The sequence below is a fragment of the Gorilla gorilla genome, chromosome 13 (assembly GCF_029281585.2).
Source record: "Gorilla gorilla gorilla isolate KB3781 chromosome 13, NHGRI_mGorGor1-v2.1_pri, whole genome shotgun sequence".
In the NCBI taxonomy this organism is placed as follows: Eukaryota; Metazoa; Chordata; class Mammalia; order Primates; family Hominidae; genus Gorilla; species Gorilla gorilla.
In genome coordinates this window covers 104,612,270-104,637,312 of record NC_073237.2, presented here as the reverse complement: position 1 = coordinate 104,637,312, position 25,043 = coordinate 104,612,270, and the positions used below count along the sequence as shown (strand labels likewise).

The 25,043-nt window shown below is 40.2% G+C and overlaps 2 long non-coding RNA genes across 2 annotated transcripts in view; one reads left to right on the top strand and one right to left on the bottom strand.

Annotated features, from left to right (window-relative positions):
* LOC129524555 (uncharacterized) overlaps positions 1-25,043 on the top strand; it is a 137,201-nt gene that overhangs the window by 59,343 nt on the left and 52,815 nt on the right. Inside the window, exon 2 of the long non-coding RNA XR_008668355.2 lies at positions 9,643-9,897. This is a non-coding gene — a long non-coding RNA (uncharacterized lncRNA). The remainder of the gene's footprint in view (positions 1-9,642; positions 9,898-25,043) is intronic.
* LOC129524554 (uncharacterized) lies at positions 4,211-23,991 on the bottom strand. The gene is made up of 3 exons (XR_008668354.2): positions 23,853-23,991; positions 19,175-19,394; positions 4,211-4,521 (listed from the first exon to the last, which is right to left on the bottom strand). It is a non-coding gene; the product is annotated as an uncharacterized lncRNA (long non-coding RNA).

Below are 25,043 nucleotides of genomic sequence, written 5' to 3'. Positions count from 1 at the left end.
AAGACAACGTGTCAGCAAGATTAAAGTGCACCCCTTTCCTCTTGCTGCTCTTCCAGGCATCTGGTCACCCAGTGCGGGAGTCTGGGAGTTACTCTTCTCTTTGCTCTACTTTCGCATCTAATTAGTCACCAAGTTTCACCTATTCTGCTACTATTGCCTCTCAGATCCACTCTTTCTTCATCTTCGTTGCTATATTCAGTCCCACATCATCTGACCCCTCTTTATCACAGATGTCTTAACTGTTCTTCCTCCTGTATCCCTCACTCCTTCCCATAACCCTTGCTGTATGTATCACTTCTCATCTCCTGGCTGGTGGTGGGGTCGGAAGAGTCATTATAAAATAGAAATTTGGTTCAGATAGTAAGTTATTCCCAAGGCAAAACCTGCCTTCATCAACATAGCCTTCAGTATAAAGTACAAACTCCTTGTTTGAATATGTTTGACAAGGTCAAGAGCCTAGGATGAATTAAATTGGATTGCTGTCTATTTCTAAGCCTCATCTCTTACCACTTAAAGTGGTAAGAGACCCCTTTGCTCCAGCTATACTGCACATCTTGCAGTTCCAGGGAATGTCACAATATCTCTCATTTGGCACACACTGCTGCCTTAGCCCTCCTTCCTTAACTTGCCTTCCTCTGCTGTCTCCTTTACTCTTCAAGGAAAACGTATGGGTCAGGTGACTTCCAGCCAAACTCTGGCTCCCTGTGGATGGGGTCCTTCCTCTGGGCTAAAGCAGATCTTGAGTTCCCTCAATAACAATGTAGGACAGTGATTTGTTCGTGTCTCTTCTCGAGTGATTCTCAAGTTTGGCTCTACTTTGGGCTTCACCCCAGTGATGATGATTTAATCAATTAGCAGGGGGGCCCAGCAGTACTTTTTCAAAGTCGTAGGTAAATTTATTGTGCATCTGGCTTGAGAAACACCGCCCCAAACTGTAAGTTCCTCTGATCTTGGGCCTTTTCTTAACTAACTTTATATTCTTAGTGTTTCTTCTCCAGGCCAGGTTCAGAGTGGGTTCTCCAGGCCCGAATTCAATATTTGTTGAGTAAATGAGTATAGATCATAAAAGAGGAAGTTTGTTGGGACATATTTAGAGGCTTAGGAAGGGGAGGGGTTATTCCAGTCTCTGGCTGAGACCAAGCATCTTTCCTTGAATACTTATCCCTGAAGAGTTTGGCCAAGTTTAAGATGCTGGAAAAGTGCCAATCTCCTACCCCGGAGATGTTTAATCTTGGGATGTTTCATCTCCATTTGCAAATTTCATCCTTATTGGTGCATCAATCACAAATGCTCCATGCATGAGTGAGTCTGTGGAAAGAGTGGGAGTTTCTTAGTTCTGCAGCTTATGCTGTAATACAATAGTTAATAGAATAGACAGAGTTTATTTAAGCAGGAGGGCAGGGAATCACAGCTCTTACAATTCTTTTTTATGTCTCTAATCTTTCAGAGTTGCATTCAGTAGACGACATTCCTTTTATTCAAAGAAAAGCTATTAAGGTAGCTTATGTACACCACAAATAAAAAAAATAAGCCTATAATATTAGTTGTACTCACAGAAAAGGCTTTAGTTCTGAACTCATATTTGTCTCCATTATGTCTTTAAAATATGGACCCTATCCACTCATTTTTGGCACTTTGTCCATAGCAAATATTGCAACTCTTTCTGTATTTAGGGGAAAGATTGGCATATATTTTCAACAGATAATGGACTCTAGTCTTTTATTTTTCTTTTCTTCCTGCTGGAATGATAGGCATATTCTATTTTGCCATTTAGAATTGTGTTATTTTTAATATTTTAATGACTAGAGTAAAAGCTTAAGCTAAGACTGTGATAAAATACTTGAAATCCAATGCAGACCATCCAATGAAGACATTCTCTTCCCTAGTTTCTTTCTGTTGATTTTGTAGCCTTCAGCATATCCTGGGTCCTAAGGCAGAGATTAATGGTTCCATAAACCCAGGAAGTTTTCCAGGACTCAAGTTGTCATTTCAGAAAAAGGCAGAGGGGGAATGGATATTTACAGTCTTTTTGACACCAAGTGGATCTTTACTTGCAAATACTACACAAATAGAAATGGGGCCGTGACATGATGGGTGCATTCCTGAGCCCTTCTGATTCTGGGGTGAGGCCCTGTTTTACCCTCGTCACCAGCAGCTGAGAACGGGCTCTTGGGCCTCCTTCCTGCATATTATGTGGCATTGGTCTGCTTACTTGTCTCAGTCCCTCAACTTAACTCTCCACACTATTTCCAGAGTAGTCCTCAAAATACGTGAGGTTTTCCTGTATTCCTAAGTTTGAAAACCTTTACGTTTCACTGGCTGCCAACAGGATAACTTCTCAACCTCTTCCTCTGGTATTCTGGAAAGTAAGCCCATTAGCCTGATATTATAATTGAGGAACATGAGGCCTGAGAAGTGAAGTGACTCCTTCAGGGTCCCGTTGATAGCTGCAGAGTTGAGGTTTGGCCATCTGACTCCTGTTCAAGTACTCTTTCCGCCACTCCATATAATCTTTGCGTTTAATCTCTGCTACTTCATCTGCAAAATGGGCTTCGTGATAATGACTTAGGTCTCTGATGTCAGGGAGTGTGCTGGCAAGCCTCCACCATGTCTCCTATTAGCTGCAGCTGCTGTTATTCAAGCCCTGTTTAGTCCCCTCCTACACTGAATAGGGCTGACCTGTGTAAACCAATAGGATATTCTGGACATGATGGTGTGTAAGTTTCAAGGCTAGAAACACCTGCTCTGGATGTCAGCCTGCATGTGTTGAGTACACGTGGCAAGGAACTGAGGCATCCAGCCAATAGACGTGTGAGTGAGCCATCTGCTAGGTGGACCCTGCAGCTCCAGTCAAGCTTCCTAGGACTGCAGCATGGATGACGTCCTGACTGCAACTTTCTGAGCCAGAAACACCTAGCTAAGCTACTCCTGAATACCTGATCCACAGAAACTGTGAAGTATAATAATAAATATTTATTGTTTTAACTCATTAAGTTTTGGAGTAAATGATTATGCATCAATAGATAACTAATATAGAGATTACAAAGAAATAGCCTTTTGAAGTTTTTTCAACCCTTGAGTCTGAGATTTTATGAGAAAATGATGATCTGCCCTTCTCAGACAGATAGGGATCTATCTTACAGCTGGATAAAAGGGCTGTTCAGTAGCTAATCTGATGGACTTTTATTCCAGTGATTATAATTAATTTATCAAATTATCCCCATTTAGATAGAGAAGTATTTAAAGACATAAAAAGAGTCTTCCTAGATTTCTTCTTGTTACTCATACTCCGCCCTGTGGATACTGAAACCTGTGGATTCTATCTCTAGAGTTCTCCTCCCTGTCTGTCCCCTCCCCTGTCCCACAGCCAGAGCCACCATTCAGGCTGTTGTCATGTCATCACCTGCTAAATGGACTATACCAATGACTTTCAATGTCTTCCCTTCTATTTACCTTCCCAAATCCAGACCTGGCAGTATCAGCCTTGTTTAAAAAGAGCCTCTCTCCATTATCCTTAAGCTCCTCAGCTAGTGGCACAAAGTCCACTGCACCCTGGCTCCTGCTGGCTTTTCCAGCTCTCCCTTGGCTGGTTGTAGGTTCTGACCTCACCATATTACCTAGATCACTCTGGCTTCCACACACCTCCCCACCCTAGCTCATACTGTTCCCTCTCCCTGGACTGTTCCTCCCCTCCAATGCCTAAAATGCTCTTCTCTCTTACCTACTTGGTGGGCCCCTTTTCATCTTCAAGGCCCAGCCCCTGGAGAAATCCCCTTTGGCACCCCATGAAGTCATTTACTTCTTCTCTTGGGCCTCCGGGTACTTGATGTGCCTTCCTATTAAAGCACCTAACACACTAGGTTGGAATGCTTTATTCGCTATTCTGCCTCCTTACTCCAGGCTGGAAATTCCTAAAGGACAGCCATTACTTAGTTTGGGGCCTGGTATGGAGTAGATCCTCAGTACATTTCTTTGGAATGGAAGGATGAATGAGAAGATTAAAAATGCTTTCATTTTCCCTAGGAAGCGATTGTACTCTAAATTATTTAGGGTGCACGTGCACAGTTCAGTCGTCTTTTTAATAGTTTGTTTACCTCTTTTATTTCCTGAAGCCTTTTGAACATTTTGCATGTTAGCTTTCATCTGTGAAAGCCATAAAAACTCCAAGTCCTGAGGAGTTGCTTAGGACAAGGCTGGGCAGGTGTGGGTAACTGCTCGAGGCCCAGTCTGATGGTGATGGGTCTGGACTGTGCCCTAGACTGGCCGAGTGGGTGAGGCAGGAGCTGGGGATGGTTCTCAAGCATGCTCACGCTGGCCAACAGAGTGATATATGGAAGGGGTAAGGCAACAATGGGAAGAGGGCATGGGAACAGCTAGTGCCTAGAGACACGGAAGTCCACATTGGTGGATGGGAATCTGGAAGCAGGTGATGTCTGGAAATAGAGCTGGACAAGGAAGATCTCTCTGAAGGCAGTAAATTTGGCCAAATCATCTAACTTCTGAATACTTCATTTTCTCTATCTGTAAAGAGAGGAAAGCAATAGTAGTTACCTGACATAATTGTTGAGAGGATTAAATGTGTAGATGCATGTGAAATTCTTGGAACAGGGCCCACTATAGAGTAAGCCCTCAGTGTTTTTTAGTTTTTCATGTTAGTATTACCATGGTTTTAGTATTAATGCAAGGTGCAGGGACTCTAAACCCTGGGGGCTGAGTCAAGAGGTCTGATGGGCTGGAGGAAGGTAGAAACCTATCTCAGGACACAACTCTAGGACATAAAGCAAGACAGAGGCCTGATACAGGATTTAGGGCATGAAGTCAAGATTGGGTCTGGGGAATATGGCAGAAAGGCAGTCCAAAGCAAAAAGCAAAGCAAAACAAAACAAAACAAAAAAACAGAAGGCAAAAGATGTTTCACTGCAGGCTGCTTATGTCTCAGGCTCTACAAATTCTCCTTAAAAATATTAGGAAAAACATAAAATTGTTTGTGTAAGTCAAAAGTGGTGGGATATTGGCAATTTCTTAGAGTTTAACCTCAAATATCACACAGTATAGCCCAATATTTTACAGTCTGATCTCTGGGGACCCCATAGACTAGCAGGGTGACTTTGCACAAATTACTTGCATTTATACCTCAGTTTCCTCATTTGTAAAAATGGGGAAAATATTACTTCATTAGATAATTGTGATGATTAAATAATTCACATGAGCAATTGTGAAAATTTAACCTGTTAGAAATGTGAACTGTTTAGAAACAACTTGTTTAGAATGTGCCTGTCACATAGTAAACACTTCATAATGCTAACTATTGTTATTATTATTCTAGACCCCATAAAACTAGGCCCAGTACATGGTAGGCATTCAATGAATATGCACCAAATGAATGGATGAATCAGTGTAAAGAGCTGTGTACAGAACTTGGCTCATTTTATACCCTGAATAAGTGTTAGCTACTACTCTAATTATGCTTTCTCTTTAACTCTTCCAATAGTCTTTTGGAATAACTATTGTTGTCCTTGTTTTATTAGGTGAGACAAACAAGTTATAAAATGGTGAAGGAACTTTCCACAGGATAAACAGTTAGAAATAGGCAGAGCAAGCATTTGCAACCATGTTTCATTAACTCCAACATCACAACAGATTCAAAAGTCTCTTAGTCTGTTCAGGCAGGGATAACAGAGTAGACTGGGTGGCTTGTAAACAACAGGAATTTGTGTCTCACGGTTCTGGAGCCTGGGAAGTCTAAGATCAGGGCACTGACAGTTCTGTGTCTGGTGAGGGCCCACTTTTGGGTTCATAGATGGTGTTTTCTCACTGTGGTCTCACGTGGTGGAAGGGGCTAATGAGCTCCCTTGGACCTATTTTATAAGGGCACTAATCCTATTCAGAAGGTATTAGTTGCCTCCCAAAAAGCTCCACCTCTTAATACCATACCCTTGGATGTTAGGATTTCAACATATGAATTTTGTACAGACACAAACATTCAGATCGTAGCAAAATCAGAGCTTGGAAAGGACAAAGGATATTTGATGTTTCCTGTTTTTGAGCAGGACCTGCTTAAATCCTCCTTGCCTCAAATCTGGATGGGTCTCCAATTATTTTGTGAAGCTAAGCCTATGGTTGCATGGCCCAAGTTGTGTGCATAAGTGGTTAGACTAAGGCTAGAGTCCTAAAGCCTTAGATTACAGTTAACTGTGCCATTTACTTTTTAGATTTAACTCTGAAGAAGTATTTTGCTGAAAAGATTATTGTAATGAAAATAAAGAGGGGGTCATGATTAGACAGTTGCTTCTGGAAGTCCTGAGCTGTGGCTGAGAGAGGTTGAGTGGCAAGCATATGCTTGACACTGGCCAGCTCCTGGGTGTAGGGCCTGGTCTGGAGGGACAAACATGAGGCTCAAGCCAGCCTCTGCCCAGCTCTACCTTCCTGGAGACTGAGATTATAAGCTGATGTCTCAGGCATTATGGCTGCAGCCCCATTTCACCTAATAGGTTCTGAGGGTGCTCCTAAGAAGGATATTCTTTATGTTCGGCTTAATAGAACTTCCTGGATATCCCTTCTTCCCTAGAGCCAAGCAGCTTCCTTTGCAGTTTGAGTCCTCCTGTGCTGAATCTGCAGAGCCTACACAGAGCACCAAGTTTACAGTCCATCCCTGTTCCTGATCATAAACCTTAAACCCACGAACAGTTACTTTTTGTTCGCTTATAAGTAATGCTCATCTTAATCTGAGCACTGAACCTGGAGCAATTTCTATAGTAGCTTCTACTCATTGCATATGTACTGTGTTCCAGGTGGAAAGCATTTAGGGACAAGAAAACTGAGGCTCAGACCGGATTTTCCCAAACTTTGCTATGCATATGAATCACCTTGGGATCTTGTTAAGAGGAAGACTCTGGTTGAGTAGGTCTAGGACAGAGATTCTCCCACACGATGCTGATGCTGCTGATCCATGGGTCACGCTTTGAGTAGTAAGGGCTTTGCAGAATCTGCATTATAACAAGATCCTCCAAATAAGTCATATGCACATGTAAGTTTGAGAAGAACTGCTCTACATTACTGAGCCAATTTTTTTGGAATGATTATGGAATTTGTTTTTTATCAAAGTTGTAATGGAAAACTACTTTCAACAAATACCAGCCTGGGGAAAATTGCCTAGGATTGCAAGGAATTTAGAAAATGGAATAACATGTTGAGAGATTCTTTCCCTTAGGACCAAATATGTGGCATGTTTTTCAACACTACTCTACCTGAAGTTAGTGTCAGATCCTGCAAATCAAAGCGCTTGGTCCCACAAGACTGCTCCCCTTTCAGATGCCAGATGGAAATGGGGTTTCCAGGACACTCCCACTTCTGCCTAGTGGACTGCATATTTTGGTGTTTGTAAGATCCCCCTCAGTTCAATAATTCACTTTTACAAGTAATAGAACACGGGAAAGCACTTTATTTGCTGTTAGTGTTTATTGTAAAGGATAAAACTTAGGAACAGCCAAACAGCTGTAAAACAAAAATAAAATTCTAAGACTCCCCAACCATCTAAATGAACCCTTCCTATCGGCCAGGGCCCTCCAAAGTTAACCTGAAAAACTGGTTCAGGCCATGATGGAAAGAGGTGGTCAGGCATGTTTCATTATCCCATCCTCCTTTTTGGAGTTCAGGAAAAGTCAACCAGCATTTGACATCAACACAGACCTTATGTCTGATAAGAAACATTTACAACCTATTCTCTCTGAAGCCTGATACCTGGAGGCTTCATCTGCATGATAAGACTTTGGTCTCCACAACCACTTACAGTAACTCAGACATTCCTTTCTGTTGAAAATAACTGTTTTAACCAATTGCCAAACAGAAAAATTTTCAGTCTACTTATAACCTGGAAGGCCCCCTGCCTTTAAGTTGTCCCACCTTTCTAGACTGAACCAATGTGTATTACATGTATTGATTGATGTCATGATGTCTCATATCTCCCTAAAATGTATAAAGCTATGACTATGCCCTGACCGCTTTGGGCATCATGTTCTCAGACTCTCCTGAGAGCTATGTCACAGGCCATTGGTCACTCATATTTGGCTCAGAATAAATCTCTTGAAATGTTTTATAGAGTTTGACTCTTTTCATCAACACAACTCAGGAAGTCGGAGCCTCCATGACCTCTCTGGGTGTTCCACCCTCCCAGCACTGGAATCTCCCTCAACCCTGTTACTTAGAGTTTTTTTTAATGTAGGCATGATTGATTAAATCATTGGCAGCTGGTGATTGCACTCATTCTCCAGTCCTCTCTCCCCTTCCAGGAGGCCAGTGAGTGGGGCTGCAGTTCCAGCCCCTGGTCATGGCATGGTCTTCCCAGTGCCCAGTCCCCATCCTGATGCTATCTAGGGGCCCACCAAGAGTCACCTCATTAGCATAAACTTCAGTATGGTCTAATGGGCTTTTTTATGAATAAAAAAAAAGAAATGCCTATTAATCTTATAACTCAGGAAATTTCTAGGGTTTTAGGAGCTCTGTGTTGTGAACCTGGGACAAAGGCTAAATATATATTTTTCAAGATACCACATACATACAGGCAAATTCAAAGGCACATCATAGTAATTCCATTTTCTGCATGTACCATTGCTATTTAGAAAGAACTTTCCCATATTTCTCTTTTTTGCTCTCCACCAAGCCCTGTTCAATATGGGTGGAGTAGCATTAGCCCAGTGGGTACATCAGTCACACCCATAGTTTAGATAACTTGTTAGGTAGCCATGGTTATGAATTTTTAAAAGCATACCCCAAGCAACTGAGGCTCATATACACCCCACTCATAACAAGAAGTGGCATTTCTTTTGAAAGGAAGAAGGGCAGAGATAAAGTAATGAAGTGTGAAGTTGACTGGGATTTGCTGGTCAGCATTCTTCATTTGCCTGGGCTGGGCCTGCGAGTGGATAGGGAGCAGGAGAGCCAGCAGGACTTTAGGAGCCCAAAGAAGTCATGCCTCAGATTGAGGAGAGGAGAACTGGCAAAGCTTACAGTAAGGGCTGATCCAGAGCTGCCAATAAATGGTTTGGGTCAAAGGCCACAAAATGTTCTTACCTTTATGTAACAAATCTTGGTTCTGGGCATTTATTTTAAGAAAATAAATATGTTTACATGATATCTACAGCAGCTTTTTTGAAATAACACAAAATTGAAAACAAACAAGTATTTAAATTACTAGAGGACTGACTATGTTACAGTATTTGATGAACTCTGCAGCCAGAAAAATTGTCGATTTGTACCAAAAATGCAATAAAAATAAAAATTATATATCAACTTGGAAAATGTTTACAACTGAGAATTAAGTGAAACAGCAGATTATAAAAATTTATGTGTTCTATGATTGCAATTATATAAACTAAGATAGGATGAGGGATATAGTAAAAATAAATTGTTTTGATGTCGTGTTGGGATTAGAGATACTTTTTCTCCTTTAAAATTTCCTTATTGTTACTGCTTTTACAATAAAAATGTAAATAGTGTTATGAATACAAGTTCTGTGTATCTCTAAGCACAATTGCTATGTCCTAACAGTTCATGATGAGGAGGATAAAAGGTATAAACAAATTTTATTAACCTAAAAATATATCTACGAATAAAATTAATTTTCTGCCTCTTTTTTCTTTACAGGTGTCTCATGAAAATGACTATAAAACTTCTTGTCAAATTGGAGTACTTTGGAATATTTAGGAAAAATTGGCAGAGAGGAGACAGGACTAAAGTGCAGCTCCCACTTGGATGAACTGAACAGTGTGTGGAGACTCACATTGTGAATTTTTGCTCCAAGAACTACCTCAGGAACATACAAGAAAAACCAAAAGAATTCACAGACCCTTTGAAAAAAGTGGCTTGCCAGTGCAAACTCCATGAGACAGCTGAAAAACTGTGAGTTCTCAAAGTGTGAGACGGGGGGAAAGGTCTGCCTCTGAACACTCATTACCACTGGGGTACCTGCAAATCCAGGTCATGGGAGAAGGATTTAACCATACCTAGAGGTGAAAAGGATTTAAGGAGCTGGGTGAAATATAAACGTAGAAGAAGCAGTGGGAAGAGCCCTATAGGCACTCCCGATCTCCAGCTTGAGTCCAGAAAAGCCATTCCTGGCTTTATCTCACCAGAGGTCCTTGGGGAAAGGCAACTAGTAGAATTCAGGAGGGGACATGGGGTGAAGAAAGCTTCCAGTGGAATTTTTGTAATAATTTTGACTGAGCACAAATTTTTCTGAGCAGAATCAAGCAGTGGGGAGAGGGGAAATGGGGGCACAAATAGGAAGTGCAGATATGAGTGCAGAAGCTGCAGCCAAGGTTGTGGGTGGAGGGGTGGGGGTGAGGGGTGAGGTCTTAGAGTCATGCTTGCTTTCTCAATAGGAAGACTTGTAGCCTGGGGCAAGATCTCAGCCCTGCTCCCCAGCTGCCTGGATGTAAACTTGGTGCTGTTAGTGAGGCATGGAGGGAGTGAGACTGGCCTTGCTGCATGAGAGCTGGGTGAGGCCTATCACTGCCAGCTTTCCCCTAGTTCCCTGGTGACCTGTATGATGCAGCAGAGGCAGCCAAAATCACCCTGAGAACATAACTGCATTGTCCTGAGAACCACCCCTATACCCCACAGTAGCCACAGCAAGCCTTGCCCAAGGATAGTGTGAGCTCAGACCCATCTAATTCTGCCCCCACCTGATGGTTTTTCTCTGCCTGCCCTGGTAGCCAAACACAAAAGACATAAGCTCTTGAGAGCTCTATGGCCCCACCCATCACCTGAGAAACCCAAGTACGTATCCTGGCCAATGTAGGGCAAGTGTATATGCCCCTTCTACTACTGCAGCTGGTGCTGTCTTGAAAGTGCCACCTCCTGGCTGGAGGCCAACCAACTTAAGCCATTACAGCAACTCATACCAGACCAACCCTGCTGTAAAGAAGAGAAAATCACAGCTAATTCCACCACCTGCACCACCCTGGCTAACCAGAGGTCCTGAGTCTGTCCTTGTGACAGCGTCACTGCTAGCATAACCAGCATTCGAGAAAAACAGCACGCTACACAAAACTACAACCAAGGACTCCCACAGAGTCCACTTTATGCCCCTGCCACCTCCACTGGAGCAGGTGCTGGTATCCATGGCTGGAAGACCTGAAGACAAACCACATCACAGGACTCTTTGCAGACACTCCCCAGTACCAGCCCAGAGCCTGCTAGCCTAAATGAGTGGCTACACCCAGAAGAGCAGTAACAGTCACTGCAGTCTGGCTCTCAGGAAGCCCCATCCCTACGGGAAGCAGAAGGGCACCACATCAAGGGATCACCCCGTGGGACAAAAGAATCTGAACAGCAGCCCTTGAGTTCTAGATCTTTCTACTGAAACAGTCTACCCAAATGAGAAGGGACCAAAAAAGTAATTCTGGCAATATGACTAAACAAGTTTCTATAACGCCCCTAAAAGATAACACTAGCTCTCCAGGAATGGATCCAAACCAAGAAGAAATCTCTGAATTGCCAGTTAAAGAATTCAGAAGGTTGATTATTAAGCTACTTAGGGAGGTACCAGAGAAAGATGAAAACCAACTTAAATTAAAAAAAAAAAATACAGGATATGCATTAAAACTTCTCCAGAGAAAGAGATATTATAATGAAAAGACAATTACAACTTCTGGAAATGAAAAACACACTTAAAGAAATGCAAAATATGCAAGAAAATTTCAACAATAGACTTCAGTAGAAGAAAGAACTTCAGAGCTTAAAGACAAGGCTTTCAAATTAACCCAATCCAACAAAGGCAAAGAAAAAAGAATTTAAAAAAAATAAAGCCTCCAAGAAGTTTGGGATTATGCTAAACCACCAAACATAAGAATAATTGGTGTTCCTGAGGAAGAAGAGAAATCTAAAAGTTTGGAAAAATTCTTTGAGGGAATAATAGAGAAAAGCTTCCCTGGCTTTGCTAGAGATCTAGACATCCAAATACAAGAAGCCCAAAGAATACCTGGGAATTCATCACAAAAAGATCATCATCACCTAGGCACATGGTAATTAGGTTATCTAAATCAAGACAAAGTAAAGAATCTTAAGAGCTATGAAGCAAAAGCATCAAGTAACCTATAAAGGAAAACCTATCAGATTAACAGTAGATTTCTCAGCAGAAACCCTACAAGCCAGAAGGGATTGGGGTCCTATCTTTGATGTCCTTAAACAAAATAATTATTAGCTAAGAATTTTGTATCCAGCGAAGCTAAGCTTCATAAGTGAAGGAGTGATAAAGTCTTTTTCAGACAAACAAATGCTGAGAGAACTCACCATTACCAAGCCAGCACTACAAGAACTGCTAAAAGGAGTCTAAATCTTGAAATGGTTCCTCAAAATATACACCAAAATAGAACCTCCTTAAAGCATAAATCTCACAGGGCCTATAAACAATAACATAATGAAAAAAAAAAGCAAAACCCACAAGGTCTTCAGGCAACAACTAAATGAATAGAACAGTAGCTCATATCTCAATACTAATGTATCATGTAAATGGCCTAAATGCTCCACTTAGAATATACTGAATGGCAGAATGGATAAAAATCCACCAACCAAGTATCTGCTTTCTTCAGGAGACTCACCTAACACATAACTACTCACATAAACTTAAGGTAAAGCGATGGAAAAAGATATTCCATGCAAATGGAAACCAAAAGCAAGCAGAAATAGCTATTTTTTTTATCAGACAAAACAGACTTTAAAGCAACAACAGTTAAAAAAGACAAAGAGGGACATTATCTAATGATAAAAGAATTAGTCCAACAGCAAAATAGCACAATCCTAAATATATATGCACCTAACATTGGAGCTCCCAAATTTTTAAAACAATTACTACTAGACCTAAGAAATGAGACAGGAGACAACACAGTAGTAGTGGAGAACTTTAATACTCCACTGATAGCACTAGACAGGTCATCCAGACAGAAAGTCAACAAAGAAACAATGGACTTAATCTATACCCTAGAACAAATGGACTTAACAGATATTTACAGAACATTCTACACAACAACTACAGAATATACATTCTTTTCGTGGGCACATGGCACATTCTTCAAGATAGACCATATGATAGGCCACAAAACAAGCCTCAGTAAATTTTTAAAATCAAAATCATATCAAGTACTCTCTCAGGCCACAGTAGAATAAAATTGAAAATTAACTGCAAAAGGAACCCTCAAAACTACACAAATACATGGAAATTAAATAATCTACTTCTGAATGATCTTTAGATCAACAATAAAATCAAGATGAATATTAGAACATTTTTTGAACTGAATGATTATAGTGACAAAATGTATCAAAACCTCTGGGATACAGCAAAAGTGGAACTAAGAGGAGAGTTCATAGCATGAAATGCCTACATCAAAAAGCCTGAAAGAGCACCTATAGACAAGCTAAGCTCACACCTCAAGGAAGTAGAGAAACAATAACAAACCAAACCCAAACCCAGCAGAAGAAAAGAAATAACAAAGACCAAAGCAGAACTAAATGAAATCGAAACAAACAAACAAAAAATACAAAAGATAAAACAAAAAGCTGATTCTTTGAAAAGATAAGCAAAATCGATAGATCATTAGCAAGATTAACCAAGAAGAGAGAAGATCTGAATAAGTTCAATTAGAAATGAAATGACAGATACTACAACCGACACTACAGAAACACAAAAGATCATTCAAGGCTACTATGAACACCTTTATGAGCACAAACTAGAAAACCTAAAGGAGATGGATAAATTCCTGGAAATATACAACACTCCTAGATTAAACCAAAAGGAAATAGAAACTCTGAGCAGACTAATAACACGCAGCAAGACTGAAACACTAATAAAAAAATGCCAACAAAACTAAGTTTAGGACCAGATGGATTCACAGCTGAATTCTATCAGACATTCAAGGAAGAATTGGTATCCTACTGAAACTATTCCAAAAGATAAAGAGGGGATCCTCCCTAAATCATTTTATGAAGCCAGTATCATCCTAATACCAAAACCACGAAAGGACATAACAAAAAAAGAAAACTGCAAACCAGTATCCCTGATGAACATAGATGCAAAAATTCTCAACAAAATACTAGCTTACTGAATCCAACAGTGTATCGAAAAGATAATCCACCATGACCAAATGGGTTTCATATCAGGGATGCAGGAATGGCTTAACATACGCAAGTCAACAAATGTGATACACCACATAAACATAATTAAAACCAAAAATCACATGATCATCTCAGTAGATACAGGAAAAAGCATTTGACAAAATCCAGCATCCCTTTATGATTAAAAAATTGGCATAGAAGGGACATACGTTAAGGTAATAAAAGCCATCTATGACAAACCCACAGCCAACATTATACTGAATGGGGGAAAGTTGAAAGCATTCCTCCTGAGAACTGGAACAAGAAAAAGATTCCCACTTTTACCACTTCTATTCAGCATAGTACTGGAAGTCCTAGCCATAACAATCAGACAAGAGAAAAAAATAAAGGGCATCCAAATCAGTAAAGAGGAAGTAAAACTGTCAGTGTTCACTGACGATATGATTGTATACCTAGAAAAACCTAAAAGACTCATCTAAAAAGCTCTTAGATCTGATAAATGAATTCAGTAAAGTTTCAGGACACAAAATCAATGTACAGAAATCAGTAGCATTGATGTACACCAACAGTGACCAAGTTGAGAATCAAATCAAGAACTCAACCCCTTTTATAGCAGATATGGAAATAAATAAATACAACACAACACAACACAACACAATACAACACAATACTTAGAAATATACCTAACCAAGGAGGTGAAAGATCTCTACAAAGAAGACTGCAAAACATTGCTGGAGAAAAATCATAGACAACACAAACAAATGGAAACACATCCTATGCTCATGAATGGGTAGAATCAATATTGTAAAAAATGACTATACTGCCAAAAGCAATCTATAAAATTCAGTGCAATTCTTATCAAAATACTGTTATCATTCTTCAGAGAACTAGAAAAAGACTATGCTAAAATTCATATGGAACCAAAAAGCCACATAGTCAAAGCCAGACTAAGCAAAAAGAACAAATCTGGAGGCATCACATTACCCGACTTCAAACTATACTATAACACTATAGTCAGCAAAGCAGCATGGTACTGGCGTATATACAGGCGTGTGGACCAATGGAACAGAAGAGTGAACCCAGAAGTAAAGCCAAATACTTAGAGCCAACTGATCATCAGCAAAGCAAACAAAAACATATAGTGGGGAAAGGACGCCCTCTTTAACAAATGGTACTGGGAGAATTTGCAAGCCAGATGTAGAAAGATGCGACTGGATCCTCATCTTTCACCTTATACAAAAATCAACTTATGATGGATCAAGGACTTAAATCTAAGACCTAGCACCATAAAAATTTTACGAGATAACATCGGAAAAACTCTTCTAGACATTGACTTAGGCAAAGACTTCAGGACCAAGAATCCAAAAGCAAATGCAAAAAAAACAATGAAAATAGATGGGACTTGATTAAACAAAAATGCTTTTGCACTGCAAAAGAAATAGCAGAGTAAACAGACAACCTACAGAGTGGGAGAAAATCTTTGCAAACTGTGCATCTGACGAAGGACTAATATCCAGAATCTACAAGAAATGCAAATGAATCAGCAAGGAAAAAACAAATAATCCCATCAAAAAGTGGGCTAAGGAATTGAATATACAATTCTCAAAATAAGATATACAAATGGCTAACAAACATATGAAAAAATGCTAAACATCACTAATTATGAGGGAAATGCAAATCAAACCCACAGTGCAATACTACCTTACTCCTACAAGAATGGCCATAATTTAAAAATGAAAAAAAAAAAAAAAGATGTTGTTGGTGTGGATGTGGTGAAAAGGGAACACTTTTACACTGCTGGTGGGAATGTAAACTAGTAAAATTACTATGAAAAACAGTGTGGAGACTCCTTAAAGAACTAAAAGTAGAACTACCATTTGATCCAGCAATCCTACTACTCAATACCTACCCAGAGGAAAATAAATCATTATATGAAAAAGACACTTGCACACACGTTTCTAGCAGCACAATTTGCAATTGCAAAAAATATAAAACCAGGCTAAATGCCCATCATCCGATGAGTGGATAAAGAAAATGTGGTGTATATATACTATGGAATGCTCGGAATACTCCTTCGGTCATAAAAAGAAATGAAATAATGGCATTCACCACAACCTGAACTGAGTTGGAGACAATTATTCTAAGTGAAATAACTCAGGAATGGAAAACCAAACATTGTATGTTCTCACTTGTAAGTGGGAGCTAAGCTGTGAGCGTGCAAAGGTGTAAGACTGATACAATGGACTAAGGATGGGAGGGGGTGAGAGATAAAAGACTACACGTTGGGTACAGGGTACACTGCTTTGGTGATGGGTGCAGCAAAATCTCAGAAATCACTACTAAATAACTTATCCATGTAAGTAAACACTACCGGTTCCCCAAAAACTATTGAAATTAAAAAAAAAACAACAAAAACAAACAAAAAAACAAAAAACAGAGAAACAGCTAGAAGAAATCTGTGTGAGAATGGTTTCAACAGAGAGTGAAGGAATGAAATTGGAGTTAAAGAGGACAGGAAGGCGTCAAGACATCTGTGTGAGAATGGTTTCAGTAGAGAGTGAAGGAGTGAAATTGGAGTTAAAGAGGACAAGAAAGCATCAAGACCTCTGGTGCTGGCAGAAGCAATCTACCATGTCCCTGAGTCTCCCTACATATTTTTACTGGGCATGTCAACAATGCAAGGGCCTGACCACTCTTTACCTGGGCCATTTCTTAGAGTCGTGTGTGCAGTCATAAATCTTGAGAATGGATGTCCCCTCAAACCTCATGTTGAAATTTGATCCCCAATACTTTAGGTGGAGCCTATTAGGAGGTATTTGGGTTGTGGGGCAGATCTCTCCTAAATGGCTTGGTGCCATCCTCATAGCAAAGAGGGAGTTCTTGCTCTAGTTCCCATAAAACTTCCCCCAAGAACTGGTTGTTAAAAAGAGTGTGGCACCCTTGAAACTTGCTTCCTTTCTAGCCATGTGATCTCTGCACATCCCCTTCATGTTCCACCATGAATGGAAGCTTCCTGAGGCCCTTACCAGAAGCAGATACTAGTGCCATGCTTTTTGTACAACCTGCAGAACTATGAGCCAGATAAACCTTTAAAAAAAAATAAATTACGTCGCCTCAGGTATTCCTTTATAGCAACACAAATGAACTAGCACAGCATTTTATCCCAGACAAGGCACAGGCTTGCTTCCACTGACTATAAAAGAAGTGAATCCTTTAATTTCAGTGTTGCCTTCCTATAATGCAACCCATAGCATGCTCAGGCATGCCCAAGGCCTCTCTCTGTCACTCTCACGAGACTTGGAGGAGTGGGCATGGCGAACCAACAGATACAGGCCAACATGAAATTGTGGCTACTCCTTTTGCCATGAGAAATAAAGTTGTCTCTGAAAAAAATATTGTTGTCAAATTCAAAACTGTATCTGCGTGGGTCTGACTCAAAATATAGGCCATGCAACATCCCTGGCCTTGTCCTTGAAAGGTCCTAGTGCTGTAGCTCATAAGCAAGGCAGAGTCCAGAGCTTCTAAGCTCAGAGCTGAGCCTATGTGAGAAACACTTTGAGAATTATGCATTAACATGATGTGGTCAGAAAAGACAAATCATTTCAAAAGTGAGCCCAAGTCAATAGACACTTGACAGATGCTTGAAACTATGTGCATTGATCTTGATGAAACTTTTTGTAGGGACAACTTGAGGTAGAAAAGTGACAGGAAATTGTGCAAGGATGTATGTATTAAAGAATAGAAAAAGAGTTGTCTCAGCAATATTCGGGAATTTGGCTGGTTACCTAATAATTTAAAATATCTTACACAACAAATTTCTGTATCACAATTAAAAAGAAGGAAAATGTTTCCATGCTTGTATTAGTTGGTACTTGCATTGCTATAAGGAACCTGAGACTGGGTGATTTATAAAGAAAATAGGTTTAATTGACTCACAGTTCCACAGGCTGTACAGGGAGCATGGCTGGGGAGGTCTCAGGAAACTTATAATCATGGAAGAAGGTGAAGGGGAAGCAGATACATATTCACGTGGCTGAGCAGGAGAGAAAGAGCGAAGGGGGATGTGCTAGATACTTTTAAACAACCAAGTCTCATGAGAACTCACTCACTGTCATAACAGCAAGAGAGAAGTCCGCCCTCATGATCCAATCACCTACCACCAGGCCCTTCCTCCAACACTGATGATTACAATTTGATATGAGATTTGGGTGGAGACACAGAGCCAAACCATATCAATGCTTATTAGCACTGTACATGCTGTAACCTTGTTGGTGCTAATATATAGGCAATTAAGGAAAAATAAAATGCTTTGCTACTCAGGTTATTACTTTTACTTACTCAATGGATGCTGTGGGAGAATAGATCAAGTCAGAACTTATCAAATTGCCCCATCTTACCTACCTTCCCGGGCGTATCAAGTGACACTTTTACTAAAGACACTGACACAGGCTTAGGGGAATGTGCCAGCTACTCAAAGGCTCCCGTCACATTCAGGAGCCGGGTCAATACCATAGCGATTGAGCAGGGATTCAACGCTTGAATTCTGTCTGCCAGTGGCCTTCAGGTATATCTCAATAAGTTCCTCCTCAGCAATGCTCTCCCATTGGTCCATGCCCACCATTTATTTGACTCCATTCCCAGAAGCTTCACTTTATAGTCCCTCTCTCATGACCATTGCCGATTAGGTACTGAGCAATGTGTTGGTCCTATAAGACCTACTAACCAAATTTCAGAAAATGAGATTATTTGGCCAAACCAACCAAGGCATTTGCATTGCTTCTCTTTTCCTCAGCAGTGAGTAATAGTGATTCCACAAATATAGAAAATCAATATTATTAAGATGTAGATCTCTGGAGATAGATTATGGATAGAAGAAAGTCTTTTAAAAGAAGACCTTAATTTATTAGAAAGCTTACAACACTAAAACAACTCTTCCCTTTCAGTTGCTGCACAAGTAAAGTCATCTTGAAACTATTTTTAAAGGATAATTTAACCTCAGCATCAAAATTTAGTACTCACAACCTCTAAACAAATAGTAGAGATGAAGTTACAGCAGTATGTTTACCAGAGAAGGATTTGGGGTCAACTTTTGAAATAGAAGTGGGTGTCATCATGATAGGCAGGCATGGCATTCTTCCAGCACTGTTCAGAGGTGTGACCAGACGGACGGTACACCGCATCTTAGCACATGCTTCTCCTTCATCCTTGCTGCCCTCTCTCCTCCTCTTCCTTGATACCTGGCTAACACACCCATTTGACTTGGAAGACTTAGCTTCACTCTGGATCTAGTGGTAGAAAAAATTTGAATAACTTTTTAAGCTTACACAGCTAGAAAGTGGCTGGGTCAAGACGAACCTAGTTTTGACTCCAAAACCCATAATTTTATGCTCTGTGCTTTACTGCCTCTTATTTCAACTATAAACTACCTCCCCGTGGATTTCTGTGTAACTGTCATCCTTTCTGTTCTCTAGGAAAGGGGGAACATATTCCAAGCTCCTGCTGGAAGGGGTGTCTGGGTCCACTTGAGCCAGCATAATTCATTTCTTTCTCTCTGTGATATGGTTTGGCTGTCTCCCCACTCAAATCTCATCTTGAATTGCAGCTCCCATAATTCCCATGAGTTGTGGGAGAGACCCCGTGGGAGATAATTGAATCATAGGGGTGGTTTCCCCCATACTGTTCTCACGGTATGGAATAAGTCTCATAAGATCTAATGGTTTTATAAGGGATTTCCCCTTTGGCTTGGCTTTCATTTTCTGTCTTGCCTGCTGCCATGTAGGATGTGCCTTTCACCTTCCACCATGACTGTGAGGCCTCCCCAGCCATGTGGAACTGTGAGTCTATTAAACTTCTTTTTCTTTATAAATTACCCAGTCTCAGGTATGTCTTTATCAGCAGTGTGAAAATGAACCAATACACTCTCCTACTCCTAGTAAAAGTAAAAATAGAAATGAAAAACAGTTGGATATTGTGTCACTAAATGTGGTGTCAAGGCTCAACTAATGGCTCCCAAAGAGTTTCTTAGAATTGTCAACTTGAAGTTCACTCCTTGGAAGGCACATTCAGGGAAGGGGTTTTGACAGAGTTGAAAATTTGTGTCAAACTTTTGACACAGCACAGTCTTTTGACACTTCTTCGTGGCCTCTTTCAGAAAGGCAGACCCAATGCCTGCCCAGACTCCTTGGTAATAAGCAGAACTTTTAGAATCACTTGATGGAGAAAGTTCGGCATGGTGCTTGAAACTGATGTCTTTCATATCCTCTAGACTTGACTTTGAATCTGTTCTCCCTGGGTAGGTTACATTGAGTCAGTTTTGTAACCTCTCTGAGACTCAGTTTCTTCATCTGTGAAGTGAGGGCAGTATCCCTTGGAGGATTGGCTTGAGACTAAATGAAATAATAAACCACAGGAGATACAGAGGGGTTATGGAACTCAACTAAACTGACTTAGGCCTCAAAGCCTGTAGGTGGCAGTTACAGGATTTGATCCCAGGCAGCCTGACTCTAGGTCCCTCCCCACCTCCCCTCTGCCTTATAACCACCTTGCTATGCAATGTGATAAAGGTTATAATGGGTCATTGCCTGGCCCAGAGGGAGAAAACAGGAAGGACCTCTAACCTAGACCAAGGAGAAAAAGGTCAAGAATAACTTCAGGAGTCATAACATCCAAGCAAGAAACCGCGAGTTAGCCAAAGAAAGGGAGGAATTTTGGTGGTGGAAAAGGGGGATATTGAGTGATGAGGGTAGGATGGCAGAGAATGTTCTAGGCAGAAGGAATAGTATGTACAAAGCAGTCAAGAGAGAGCATGGCACATTTGGGTTGCAATTCATAGCTGGCTAATCAATGTGTTGGAAATTGCTGTGCAGGTGCCTTCTGTGTCAGGGTTATTACACTAAACAACTTTTGCTTTGTGCATAGAGCCTCCTGAGCACTATAGTGCATGACTTGTGGCTTCCTATAGTGGCCTTGTGTGCTCCTGTGATTCCAACTCAATTACAAACTCCCTGAGGGCAGGATCCAGACTTTGGGCTTAGTTCCATCTCCAGAACAGAGCACGTGTAAAGAACTCCAAACATACTGGGCAATACCTACTGGTATAAATTTATCTATGAATGATTTATAATAGTAAAGCTACCCTTTCATCAGCAGAAAATGTCAATTAACATGTTCTGCAAACACCCACAGATATGAAGTGGTGACCAGAATTTGTTTTTATCCATGGGGAACACAACTGCCACATGATTTGTGTGCAAATTGCCCTCTGTGTACAATCTGTATTGGCATAGACTCATGAAACAGACAGCTGACAGGCAGTGCCCAGAATCAAATGGCAAATTCAGAGAAGAGGATTTGCTTTCCCTGGGATGAGCAGGCATTGCTATTCTGGGCCCAAGTAAATAAGACTGTGTAAATAAAACTGTCATGAACCTGATTGTTCAAGCCATCAGGGAAATGGTTATTGTCTTTCCTCATTAGAATGAGGTCCCTCAGACTGGCCTGATGTGACCATGTTCCTGTTCATTTTCAAGAATGTAACCTACAATTTTTATAGTTTTTTTTTAAGAGAACATATGTGAGTTAATTATTTGGCTCAATTAAAGAGGTATCAGTTTTCTCATTGCAACTTTTAAGATAATAGCAAGTTATTATATTTATTTTCTTCATTATGAAAGATCATAACAAAATTGATGAATGGCAGCAGGCACATAGGGCATTGAGCCAGCCCAAAATCAAGGCACAAACACCAAGCTGGAAGGCCTTCTGGGGTGACCCTACTCATTGCTTGTACTTACTGAAAGTTTGGTTTTGTGGTAAATATGCATAAAGGATGCCATGACTTTAAAAAACTATATTTTTGGAGATGTTCTTTAAATGCCCTTCTTTGCTCTTGAATAGAGAGGGTGGTTGTAATTTTGTGGTGCTGTTGGTAATCATTTGCATGGCTTGTTTTTCTAAAAAACGTTTTATTTGGAATAATGTCAGACTTACAGAGAAAAGTTACAAAAATAGAGCAAAGAACACCCTTCTACTCTATATCCAGTTTCATCTAGTGTTAACATGTTGCTCTATTTAATTGTTTTCTTTCTATTTTTTCTGACAAAATTAAGAGTATGTTGCATGCCATATTTATTTACCGCTAAATATTTCAGTGTCAATTTCCTAGGTACAGTTATCAACCTCAATAAATGTAATAGTGACAACAGTACTTTTATCCAATGTATGGTCTATATTCCAATTATTGGTTGACCCAATAATGTCATTATAACACTTCCTCCTCTAGCACCATCTCACCTAGTTATGTATTTAGTTGTAATGCTGGTTAAGTTTCTTATAGCTCATTCAGGCCGCTCTACCAGAATACCATAGCCTGGGAGGCTTATAAATTACAGAAACTTATTTTCCACAGTTCTGAAGGCTATAAAGTCTATGATCAAGGTGCCAGCAGATTTGGTGTTTGGAGAGGGTTTGTCTCCTGGTTTGTAGCTGATGCCTTCTTCTTGAGTCCTCACGTGTTGGAACGGGCAAGGGGACTCCCTGGGATTTTTTTTTTTTTTAACTTTTAAGTATAGGGGTAAAAGTGCAGGTTTGTTACATAGGTAAACTTGCATCATGGGGGTTTGTTGTACAGATTATCTCATCACTGATACAGTTTGGCTATATTCGCACACAAATCTCATCTTGAATTTTAGCTCCCATAATTCCCACATGTCTTGGGAGGGACAGGGTGGGATGTAACTGAATCATGGAGGTGGGTCTTTCCTGTGCTGTTTTTGTGATAGTAAATAAGTCTTATGAGATCTGATGGTTTTATAAAGGGGAGTTCCCCTGCACATGCTGTCTTGCCTGCTGCCATGTAAGACATGGCTTTGCTCCTCCTTTGCCTTCCACCATGATTGTGAGGCCTCCCCAGTCATGTGAAACTGTGAGCCAATTAAACCTCCTTCCTTTATAAATTACCCTGTCTCCGGTACGTCTTTATTGGAAGCATGAGGACAGACTAATACAATCACCCAGGTATTAATCCTAGTACCCATTAGTTATTTTTTTTGACCCTCTCTTTCCTCCCAACCTCCACCCTCTAATAGGTCCCAGTGTATGTTGTTCCCCTCTATGTGTCCATGTATTCTCATCATTTAGCTCCCACTTATAGGTGAGAATATGCAGTTTTTGGTTTTCCGTTCCTGTGTTAGATTGCTAAGGATAATGGCCTCCAGCTCCATCCATGTCCCTGCAAAGGATATGATCTCATTCTTTTTGTGGCTGCATAGTATTCCGTGGTGTATATGTATCACACTTTCTTTATCCAATCTACCGTTGATGGACATTTAGGCTAATTCCATGTCTTTGCTATTGTGAATAGTGCTTCAGTGAACATAGAGGTGCATGTGTCTTTATAATAGAATGATTTATATTCCTTTGGGTCTACACCTAGTAAGGGAATTACTAGGTTGAATTGTCTTTAGGTCTTTGAGGAATCACTACACTGTCTTCCACAATGGCTGAACCAATTTATACTCCCACCAAGACTGTGTAAGCATTCCTTTTTCTCCACAACCTCACCAGTATCTGCATGTTTTTCTGACTTTTTAATAGTAGCCGTTCTGACTGGTGTTAAATGGTATCTCATCGTGGTTTTGATTTGCATTTCTCTAATAACCAGTGATGTTGAGCTGTTTTTCATATGATTATTGGCCACTTGTATGTCTTATTTTGAAAAGTGTCTGTTCATGTCCTTTACTCACTTTTTTATGTTTTGTTTTTCTTGTAAATTTCTTTAAGTTCCTTATAGATGCTGGATATTAGACCTTTGTCAGATGCATAGTTTGTGAAAATTTTCTCCCATTCTGTAGGTTGTCTGTTTACTCTGTTGGCAGTTTCTCCTCTCTCACCCGAGGTCTTTTTTAATAAGGACACTAATCTCATTCATAGGGCTCTGCCCTTGTGACCTAATCACCTTCCAAAGGCCTCACATTCTGATAACATCACACTGCAGTTGGAATTTCAACCTATGAATTTGGTGAGGATATAAACATTCAGTCAATAGCAGTCTCCTTTTGTCAGGAATAATTATCAGCTCTTCTTTGTCTTTTATGACACTGATGTTTTTGAAGAAACAATCTATTTCTCCTTTTAAAATTAAAATGGTTCTCATTCTGGATATACATGATGTTTCCCCCAGTTAGATTCAGTTTATTCATTCCCCACCACTGGATGCATGACTTTTAAGTGAGACTTGGTTATGTATGTATCACAGATTCTTTGGAACAAAAGTAATCTAAAGAATCTCCCTGTTCAAGATAGAATACCTGCATGAGCTGTGTGCCACCAGCCTGGAGCTTGAGTTATGAGCTCAGCCTTGCCATGAACTCCTTGGGCCATTCCTGGCTAGTCATCCTTCTGGGCTTCAGTTTCCTCGTTTATAAAAGGAAGGGATTGAGTTAGATGATCTTTAATAGTCTTCTGGGTTAAAGTATTCATGATTTTTAATGAATCCATCACAAATACTTGTGTTTAAAGGCAATTAATGTCCTTATTAAGAGTGAGAATAGTAACAACAATTCTCTTAGTCGCCTAGATCTTTGGAGAGCTTTGTCTGAATTTGCAGGAAAAGCTGAAACTTTAAACCAGCAAAATATATTGTATTTTGATTAGTGAGTGGGGAGATTGTGCCTTGGCCTGGCACAAAATGCTGTTTATCTCATGAAGATAAACTGACACATTAACACTGAGATTCCAAGATGCTCACATATTTCCAAACAAATACTGAGAATCTAAAGCTTGCTTTCTGGCTGTTAACATGATTCCTGTAATAACATGCATTTAGGGTATTTTCCAAATACCCAAAGGCACGCATGACTTTAGAGAGCACATGTGTATTTCATTTCAGTAACCCATTTTTCTGCTTAATTAAATTCATTTGGCAGAAGTGGCAA